Source organism: Camelus bactrianus, chromosome X (assembly GCF_048773025.1).
Source record: "Camelus bactrianus isolate YW-2024 breed Bactrian camel chromosome X, ASM4877302v1, whole genome shotgun sequence".
Lineage (NCBI taxonomy): Eukaryota > Metazoa > Chordata > Mammalia > Artiodactyla > Camelidae > Camelus > Camelus bactrianus.
Window position 1 is genome coordinate 86,849,177 of NC_133575.1, and position 11,190 is coordinate 86,860,366.

Below are 11,190 nucleotides of genomic sequence, written 5' to 3' on the forward strand. Positions count from 1 at the left end.
AAAATAAAAAGTTAGACTAATTAATGCTTCTACTATGACTACTACTACTATTAATAATAATAATAATAATAATAACTCTCCAACAACTCCCCATTGCTCTAAAGATAAAACCCAAACTTCTAAACATATATTCCAAAACCCAGGTCAATCTCCACCTCTTACTAGGTGTGTGAACTTGGGCAACTCAAACTCTCTAATTCTCAGTTTTCTCATCTATTGTAAAGTGGAAATGAGAATGTCATTAAAATGATGTGAATTAATGTTCACAAAAGCACTCTATTTTTTGTTTGTTTTGGGGGGGTCATTAGGTTTGTTTGTTTGTTTGTTTGTTTATTTATTTATTTATTTATTTATTTATTTATTTATTTATTTATTTAATGGCGGTACTGGGGAGTGAGCCCAGGACCTCGTGCATGATAGGCACATGCTCTACCACTGAGCTATACCCTCCCGCCCTATGAAAACACTTTTTTTAAATTAGGAACTTCTATACAAACGTGAAGAACTTTTATCACTTTCCAGCGCTGGCTCCCATGTCTCCCCTAGCTCATCTCCAGCCAAACTGAACTATTTGCTGGCCCATAAATATGCTCTGTCTGTGTCACCTTCATTTTGAGCTATCTGCCTAGACTCTTACCCCCATGTCTGAACTCTCCCCACTGAAATTCTTCCCACAAGTAATCCATGCACAAAAATGCACGGGTTATAACATAGGAGGGAAAAGAAAAATTTAAATGTTTAACGTTGGAGAAAATGATTAAGAAAACTGGTAATCTAGCCTAGGGCCTGAAACCTATTCACTCATTCAACAAATATTTATTGAGCATCTATTATGTGTCAAGTAATTTGCTTGACACTGAAATACAAAAGCATGTATGCTTGGCAATAAATACTGGTGGAATGATTGAATGAAAGAATGAATAACAGACTATCATGCTTTAATCATTATCACCTCAATGATAGACAAAGTGATGGGCGAGTTTATTTTATTTCATATCATTTTGGCTTCTTTATACTTTCCAAACTTATCACAGCAATCATTCATTACTTTTGTAATTAGAAGGGAAAAAGTATTTATTCTTAAAAAGTAAAAAAAGAATTCCAAACCATACTTCAAGATTCATTTCAAATTCCACCTCTTCCATATGTTTCCAGATCTGTACTAAATATGAACTCTGCCTCCTTTGAACTTCCATAAGATTTCTTTGCTCCTCTCCTGTGGCATATGCCTCGTTTGGCTTAGTATTATAATCTCTTATATATTTTCTTTCTCTCCTGGCCTTGCTCACCTCTGTGACTCTTGTACACAGTATTTGGACACTGAGTTGGAATACCACACACACACACACACACACACACACACACAGAGTAAGGAGGAAAAGGAGGCTAACAGTGGGAAAGGATAGACGGACAGGATGGAAGAGCCTTCTTAAAGCAGACAGGAATTCCAAGGGCCTCACCAGACAGTGCTTCAGACAGAGAGAAGAGTCTGATGCTGAATGGTTTCTCAAATCACATCTAAGCCCATCACGTAAACCTCAGACCTTTCCTAGGAAGCACTTGGCCATCTCAGGGTTGGTCTCTTGGGAATGCCTGGTGAGCTGGGAGGAAGATTACAGGATGGAGGCAACACTGAGCAAGGTCAGCTAGAAAAATTCTGCAGAGTCTGGGCCTGGGGTGAGGCTGGCCACCCCTATGCAAATTCTCTGTATTTACCAACCAATCAACAAATCCTGACTGAATGCCTACTATGAACTCAGCACTGCATTGAGGAACACTAAAAATCGTATGAAGTGTAAGGAGGTCACAATCTAATCAAGACATCGAAACACATGTCTATATCCACACATACCCACACATTCACGCATTTGTGTCCGCATACGTTTAAAGGTAACTCACACTCAGGCAGTGTGTGATAACAGATACATGCTACTAAATATAAAATAGATAAACAACAAGGTCCTATTGTATAGCACAGGGAACTACATTCCGTAGCTTATAATAACCTATAATGAAAAAGAATCTGAAAAAGAATATTTGTGTGTGTGTGTGTGTGTGTGTGTGTGTGTGTATAGACAGATAGACAGATAGATGTGTATAACTGAATCTCTATCCTGTACACCAGGAACTAACACAACATTGTAAATCAACTATACTTCAATTAGGAAAATAAATTAAATAAATAGTTCAGACAGAAGTGCCATAATAGCTCAGAAGACAATAAGAGTGTTGCGGGCTGGGGGGATGGCAGAACTTCCCACAAGAGGTGGGAATGGAGCTAGAATTTGAAGTAGCTGAAACCAAGGGTAATTAGAATATTAAATTTTTCCTTCATCCTAAAGTAGACTGAAAGCAAAGTACTTTTCCAGATGATAGCCAGGATCAAGAAGGTCACGAAAAGTTTCTCTCTGAAGGAGCCCTGTAGAGAATGCAGCAGCAGGGAGCAGGCCTTGTGAGACTTGAGCCCAGGGTGCCCTAGGTAAGGAAATCCTTAGTGGTGGTGTCTGATGCATCAATGCTTGTAGCCATTGACAACAGTCATTCTACAAGCTTGATGGTCACATTGGCCACAGAAATGAGGCAGAATGTAAAGAAATATCATGGAATTTTATCCTTGACTCCTGGTTACAGCAGAGGCCCAGCCCCTAGACTGGAATTTCGTGTGCAAACGATTCAGTTCCATAGAACCGACCTGAAGGATACGTGGTATTCCAAGACTGGATAGGAAATGCAGAACTTGGTCACTTTTATTGGCCACATAAAATCACCAGGAGTTACAGATATCTCCAGGCTGTCTTTCCTTCCCTCCTGTCCTCTCTAAAGGCTAGGACTACATATGCCAATAGCCTCAGGGAGCTTTCCTCTCACTTTGACAGTGTAGACGTGGTCTCAAGAGTCTGAAGGAATGACAGACAACTGTAGTTCTCCCAAAGGTAGGTATGAGATGCCTCCGTAGGCCTTTTAGATCTCTGAGAAATAATGCCTAGTCTTTCCAAAAAAGCCAGAGTTTTGGCTTCTGACATGAATGAATAATCTATTTATGATATTTACTAAAAACTGACATCACACCACCAGCATTTCCTCAAAAGCCACCCTACTCTTCCCACCAGTCTTTCTGTGGTGGATTATCAGGGGTGCTTTAGGAGCTTTTGATAGAGGTCTGAAAAACGTCCAAAGCCCTGACTACAGTCCCCTTGATGAAAGAAGTAAGAATTAGAAACCAGATAATGCTATGAATGGGCTCCTGCAGGCCTCAAGGAACAGAAAATCCCTCCCCTGCACCCTCACTGCTGGCCATAGCTGGGACAGATGAGTCCCACTGGCAGCAGAAACGTAATCCATGAGTATGAAACTTCTATAATATTACAGCTCCCTTTACTGCAAGGGACGTTAAAACCCAGCTAGACATTGCCTCAGTTTACAGAGCAGAATAAAGACCACAGGTCTTTATTAGTTCCTTCATGAAGGGATGATTGCTAGGCAGAAGGATTCCTCATGGGTAGAGTGGTTTAACATGAAATGTGGTTTTCAAGAGCACATCCCTTGTGTAAAGGCCACTTAGCCTGCATCAGCCCGTCAGCCTTCAGCAACGGGAGGGCAGGAAAGTGTGTCATCTTGGTGTAGTAGTGCCAAAGCCACACCTCGGTCACCCCAAGCCTTTGTATAGGGACATCAGCTCCATATTATCCTGGTATTTAGCTCCTGGAGGTGGGTGTCTAATGCCTCCAAGTAAGAGGAATGAAATACTGATTCATGCTACAATGTGGATGAACTTAACAGTATGCTAAATGAAAGACACAGAAAGCCACATACTGCATAATTTCATTTATCTGATATGTCCAGAATAGGCAAATAGAGAGAGACAGAAAGTAGACTCATGGTTGCCAAGGGCTGGAGAAGGTGGAAATGGGGAGTGAGTACTTACTGGGGACAAGTTACCTTTTGGAGTGATGAAAATGTTCTGGAACTAGATAGTGGTGATGATAGCATAGCATTATGAATGTACTAAATGCCACTGAATTGTACACTTTAAAATGGTTAAGATGGCCTTTCCTGAAGAGTGGTCAAGATGGTGGAGTAGAAGGACACTCTTAGCTCACCATCTCCCAGGAAGACACCAAGAGAGACATCCACGGACCCACTCATTCACTCAGAACACCTGCTGAACTTTGACAGAACATTACCTTCTTCAAAAGACAAAATTCATCACAAATCTGATAGGAGGGGAAAAAAAGGAAAAGGAAATTAGTGTGGGAGCTGTCCCAAGGGGAGGGGGAGCAGCAAAGGAGGAATAGCGCTCATACGCTGGGTCTCCCCCTCTCCAAGGAAGAGGTCAGTAGGACAGAGGAGGAACCTCCAAGGCTCCGATCTGTGCACAGCAGCCCTTGACCGACAAAGTGAAATGGGCACAAAGGGTCCCTGTGACCCCCAGCCCTAGACGCGAACCGGCGGGGGTGGGACAGGACAGGCTGCCCAAGCCGGGCGGGGGACTGAGGACCATGGTACAGAGGCAACATCAGGGGACTGGAGGGTGCTGTGCGCCTTGACTGGGAGGGTATACAGAACAGAACAGCCTGGGTCCCCCATTAAAAAAAGAAAGGAAGGAAGCAAGCAAGCAACACTGCTGGCGAGCGCTGGGGGGAGGGGCGCCACAGCCTTTGTCTCCACAGACCCAGGGCACCGTTACTGGCACGTTCGGGATAAGAGAGGCAGGGTTCGGCCACAGCCACCATATTCACTGGTGTGCAGCTGCTAGGTGGAGGTGGGGTCGAAACCTGAATCCATACCCAGGGGCTCCGCAACTTCATAGGCGGGACTGAGATCTGTTTACAGCCCCCGGCAGAGGGGACCGTTCTGCTCCAGGGGTGCCTTTGTGGACCCGCGCCTCTAAGACAAACGAGCAAGGAGGGGCGTTCTGGCACACAGCAGGGGTGAGGGGTGGTGCGGCCATTTCCTGCGAGCCCACCTACCGTGCGCGGACCCGGCTCTGGGAGCGGCGCTGACCGGCAGTGCAACCCACAGGCCTCTGGAACATTCGAGCGGAGTTCGCGCAGCAGGGCTAGGGCAGGGGCGGAGTTTGGCGCTGACCCAGTAGTGCACCATGATCCAAGTGTGGGACCCAGAAGTCGGCGTAACTGCGCTGGTAGCTCTGAGGGCAAAGAACCTGGGGGACGCGAGAGCAGCGCACTGACATTTCCCACAGCTTAAGCAGAGACAAGGGCAGAGTCGATAAAGAGTACTTAAAGGACTCCAACCGCGCCACTACACATGGCAGCTCAGAAACAGGTCTGGAAGCCTCCATCCCAACAAAAGGGGAACAGACCTGGCCCCTGTCAGGGCTGTGACAACCACAGAACAAAAAGGAGTCCCTGCTCAACAATAAGGGCAGGCTCTGGTCACCACAACACCGGCTACACCCCCCAAAGGGATAACAGCTAACACACAGGGAAGCAAGATGTGGCAACCATCCATAATAAAAACAGACCTCGTGACAAAATTATTAGGGGCACAGGGTCTACACAGGAATACATTCTCTTTTTTTTTTCACTTAAAATTTTTTAATTTATTTTTTATTTTGCTTTTTCTTTTTTCTAAAATTTTTCTTTTTTTTAATTTTTAAAAATTGTTTAAAAAATATTTTTGGTTTTGGTTTTGGTTTTGTTTGGTTTTGTGTTTTGTTTTTGGTTTTATTTCCACATCCTCTTTTTAAAAAATCTCTTCAAGACCACAGTAGATCACTGATACTCCATAATCCATAGTGCCAGAGAGATATAAGTAAAATGAAGAAGCAGAGGAACCACTCCCAATTAAAAGAAGAAGAGAAATCCCCTGAAAGAATGATCAATGAAATAGACCTCGATAGTCTACTAGATCATGACTTCAAAAAGGGAGTAATCAAAGCACCGAAGAAAGTAAAAGAGACTATGAATAGAGGCAGAGAATACTTTAAAAAGGAAATTAAAACTATAAAGAGGAGCCAATTAAAAACAGAAAACTCAATGGCAGAGATAGGAGCCAAGCTAAAGGCTGTCAAAGGCACACTAGACAATCCAGAGGAATGAATAAGTGACTTAGAAGACAGGATAACAGAAGTCACCCAATCAGAACAGCAGACAGAAAAGCAAATAAAAAACAATGAAAGCAATATAAGGGACCTATGGGATAATATAAACCATGTGAATCTATGCATAATAGGGATCCCAGAAGGAGAAGAAAGAGAAAAAGGTATTGAAAAGGTATTTGAAGAAATCATGACTGAAAACTTCCTAAACCTAAAGAGGAATCAGATATCCAATACAGGAAGCACAGAGGATCCCCAGTAAGAAGAACCCAAATAGACCTACACCAAGACATTATAATCAAGATGGCCAAGGTTAAAGATAAAGAAATGATTCTAAAGGCAACAAGAGAAAAACGAAGAGTGAGTTACAAGGGAACTCCCATAAGGCTTTCAGCTGATTTCTCTACACAAACACTGCTGGCCAGAAGAAGAAAAGAGAGAGAAAACAAATAAATGAATTAAGAAAGGAAAATGGATAAATTACAACCAATACCACAGAAATAAAAAAAAATCATAAGAAAACCCTATGAACAACTATATGGAAACAGATTGGACAACCTAGAAGAAACAGACAAGTTTCTGGAAACATACAGTTCACCAAGACTGAAACAAGAAGAAATAGACCACTTGAACAGACTAATCACTGGAAATGAAATAGAATTTGCAATTAAAAAACCTCCCTACAAACAAAAGTCCAGGACCAGATGGCTTTACTGAGGAATTCTATCCAACAAAGAACTCATACCAGTCCTTCTCAAACTCTTCCAAAAGATTGAAAAGGAGGGAGTACTCCCAAACTTATTCTATGAAGCCACCATCGCCCTGATACCAAAACCAGACAAAGACACTACTAAAAAAGAAAATTACAGGCCAATATCACTGATGAACATAGATGCAAAAATCCTCACCAAAATATTAGCAAACTGAATCCAACAGCACATAAAAAAGATCATACACCATGATCAAGTCGGATTCATCCCTGGGACATGAGAATGATTCAATATATGACAGTCAATCAATGTGATACACCACATTCACAAAAGATAGGACAAAAACCACATGATCATCTCAATAGGTACAGAAAAAGCAACTGATAAAATTCAACACCGATTTATGATAAAAACTCTTACCAAAGTGGGTATAGAGGGAACATATCCCAACATAATAAAAGCTATTTATGACAAACTTACAGCCAGCATAGCACTCAATGGTGAAAAACGGAAAGCCTTCCCACTAAAATCTGGAACAAGACAAGGATGCCCACTCTCACCACCTCTATTCAACATAGTCTTGGAAGTCTTAGCCACAGCAATCAGGCAAGAAAAAGAAATAAAAGGGATCCAAATTGGAAGAGAAGAGGTAAAATTGTCACTATACGCAGATGACATGATACTATATGTAGAAAAGCCTAAAAGTTCCACAGAAAAACTACTAGAGCTGATAAAAGAATTCGTCAGGGCAGCAGGATACAAGATTAACATACAGAAATCAGTTGAATTTCTTTACACTAGCAATGAATTATCAGGAAAAGAAAGTAAAAAAGCAATCCCTTTTAAAATTGCATCCAAAACAATAAAATCCTTAGGGATAAATCTGACCAAGGAGGTGAAAGACTTATACATGGAGAACTACAAAACACTGATTAAGGAAATTAAAGATGACTTAAAGTAATGGAAAGCTATCCCATGCTCTTGGATCGGAAGAATCAATATTGTTAAAATGGCCATACTACCCAAGGCAATCTACAGATTTAATGCAATCCCTATCAAATTATCCAGAACATTTTTTACAGAACTAGAAAAACAATCTTAAAATTTATGTGGAACCACAAAAGACCCAGAACTGCCAAAGCAATACTGAAGAAAAAGAATGAAGCTGGATGAATAACCCTTCCAGACTTCAGACAATAGTACAGAGCTACAGTAATCAAAACAGCATGGTATTGGCATAAAAACAGACATATAGATCAATGGAACAGAAGAGAGAGCCCAGAAATAAACCCACAGACCTATGGTCAATTAATATTCAACAAAGGAGGCCAGAATATACAATGGAGAAAAGACAGTCTCTTCAGCAAGTGTTGTTGGGAAAACTGGACAGCAGCATGTAAATCAATGAAGTTAGAACACTCTCTCATTCCATACACAAAAATAAACTCAAAATGGCTTAAAGACTTAAATATAAGACAAGACATGATAAATCTCCTAGAAGAAAACATAGGCAAAACATTCTCTGACATAAATCTTAGCAATGTTCTCCTAGGGCAGTCTACCCAGGCAGTAGAAATAAGAGCAAAAATTTTTAAATGGGACCTAATTAAGTTTATAACCTTTTGCACAGCAAAGGAAGCCATAAGCAAAACAAAACAACAGCCTATGCAATGGGAGAAAATATTTGCCAATGATACAACTGACAAAGGCTTAATTTCCAGAATATATAAACAATTCATACAACTTAATAAGAAAAAAAAACCAAACAACCCAATCCAAAAATGGGCAGAGGACCTAAACAAACATTTCTCCAAGGAAGACATACAAATGGCCAATAAGCACATGAAAAAATGCTCAATATCACTAATTATCAGAGAAATGCAAATCAAAGCTATGATGAGGTACCACCTCACACCAGTCAGAATGGCCATCATTTAAAAGTCCATAAATGATAAATGCTGGAGAGGGTGTGGAGAAAAGGGAACCCTCCTACACTGCTGGTGGGAATGAAGTTTGGTGTAGCCATTATGGAAAATAGTATGAAGATTCCTCAAAAGATTAAAAATAGACTTACCATATGATCCAGCAATCCCACTTCTGGGTATATATCCAGAGGGAACTCTAATTCAAAAAGATACATGTGCCCCAATGGTTCATAGCAGCACTATATACAACAGCCAAGACATGGAAGCAACCTAAATGTCCATCAACAGATGACTGGATAAAGAAGTTGTGGTATATTTATACAATGGAATACTACTCAGCCATAAAAAATGTCATTTGCAGCAACACGGATGGACCTAGAGATCGTCATTCCAAGTGAAGTAAGCCAGAAAGAGAAAGAAAAATACCATATGATATCACTTATATGTGGAATCTTTAAAAAAAAAAAAGGACACTATAAACTCATCTACAAAACAGAAACAGACTCGCAGACATAGTAAACAATTTTACGGTTTCCAAGGAAAGGGGGTGGGAAGGGATAAATTTGGGAGTTTGAGATTTACAAATGTTAGCCACTATATGTAAAAATAGCTTTTAAAAAAGTGTCTTCTGTGTAGCACAGGGAACTATGTTTAGTATCTTTTAATAACCTTTAATGAAAAAAATATGAAAACTAATACATGTATGTATATGCATGACTGGGACATTGTGCTATACACCAGAAACTGACAGGTTGTAATTGAGTATACTTCAAGAAAAAATTTTAAAAAATAAAATGGTTAAGATGGTAAATTTTACATATGGTATATTTTACCACAATAAAAATTACATTCATCTTTTAGTTCCATTTCTAGAAATTCTATTTGGTCCTTTTTTGAATTTATTTATTTATTCCTTGTGTTTTTTATGTTTTCTCATTGATTTAAACATGGTAAACACTTTCAAATAGCTTGCATCTGATAAGAAAGCATTGGAGAGCTACATCTTTGGTTTATTGTTTGTACTGATGGTGGCTTTTTTAAAAGTTGTGGGCATCTTTGGCTGGGCTTGATCTGTGAGAATCTTGTCAAAGTCTCTGTTAGGAGTAGACGCCTCCAAAAAGGACCAGATTTGCTTCTACCACATATCTGGATTTGCCTCTAAAACTGAATTGGGCTATGCTGATAGTACTCACTTGAACTCCAAAACCACATGAGGGCAGGCTTGTGATTGCAAACATCAAAGAATGCCAACAAGAAAATGCAAAGAAAATTTACAGAATGGAAGGAAATACTTGCAAACCATAAAGAGTCTAGTATTCAGAATATATAAAGAAATTTTACAACTCTACAACAAAAAAACAAACATCCAGTTAATAAACAGGCAAAAGACAGAAATAGACATTTCTCCAAAGATACAAATGGCTAATAAGCACATGAAAATATGCTTAATATCATTAATCATTAGAAAAATGTAAATCAAAACCACAGTGATACCACTTCGCACCTACTAGGATGGCTACAAAGGAAAAAAAAATCCTGAAAATAACAGGGATTGGCAAGGATGTGTATAAATCGGAACTCTCGTACACTGCTGGTAGAAATGTAAAATAGTGCAACTGCAGGAGAAAACAGTTTGGTGGTTCTTCAAAAAGTTAAACCTATGACCCAGAAAGCCCACTCCTAAATATATACCCAGAAGAATTGAAAACAGATATTCAAACAAAATTTGTACACGAATGTTCAAGCAATCATAGCAATCAAAGCAGCAATAGTCACAATCACCAAAAGGGGAAACAAGTCAAATATACATGAAGTGATGCAAATGAATAAGCAAATGTGGCATATCTGTGCAATGGAATATTATTCAAACATAAAAAGGAATGGGGTACTGATACATGCTACAATGTGGATGAACCTCAAAAACAGGATGATAAGTGAGAGAACTCAGACACAAATGGTCATGTATGAAATATCCAGAACAGGAAAATCCATAGAAATAGAAAGTACATTACTGCTTACCAGGGGCTGCAGGGAGAGGGGACTGGAAAATGACTGCTAATGGGTATGGACTTTCTTCATAACATGATGAAAATGTTTTTGAATTAGATAATAGCAAGGGTTGTACAACATTGTGAACATACTAGAAATGACTGAATAGTATATTTAACTTTTAAAAAGTAATAGCTACCATTATTGAGCATGTTCTCCCTACAAAGCATCATTCTAAGAGGGTTCAAATCCAAGATCCAACACTTACTAGCTGGATGCCTTTAGGCAAGTTACTTAACCTCTCTATGACTCAACAACATCATCTGTAAAATGGGGATAATAGAAATATCTACCTCCATAGGTTTGTTATGAGGATTAAATGCATTAACATGAATAAAGTACTTTGAACAGTGCTTGGCATATAGTAAGAATTAGCTATGTGTTAGCTACAGGCACACCTCATTTTATTGTGTTTCACTTTGTTGTGCTTTGCAGATATTGCGCT

General features: G+C 39.8%; 1 non-coding gene across 1 annotated transcript; it reads right to left on the reverse strand.

Moving 5' to 3' along the window:
* Positions 1-378: 378 nt before the first annotated feature.
* TRNAD-AUC (transfer RNA aspartic acid (anticodon AUC)) lies at positions 379-455 on the reverse strand. The gene has a single exon. It is a non-coding gene; the product is annotated as a tRNA-Asp (tRNA).
* Positions 456-11,190: the final 10,735 nt, after the last annotated feature.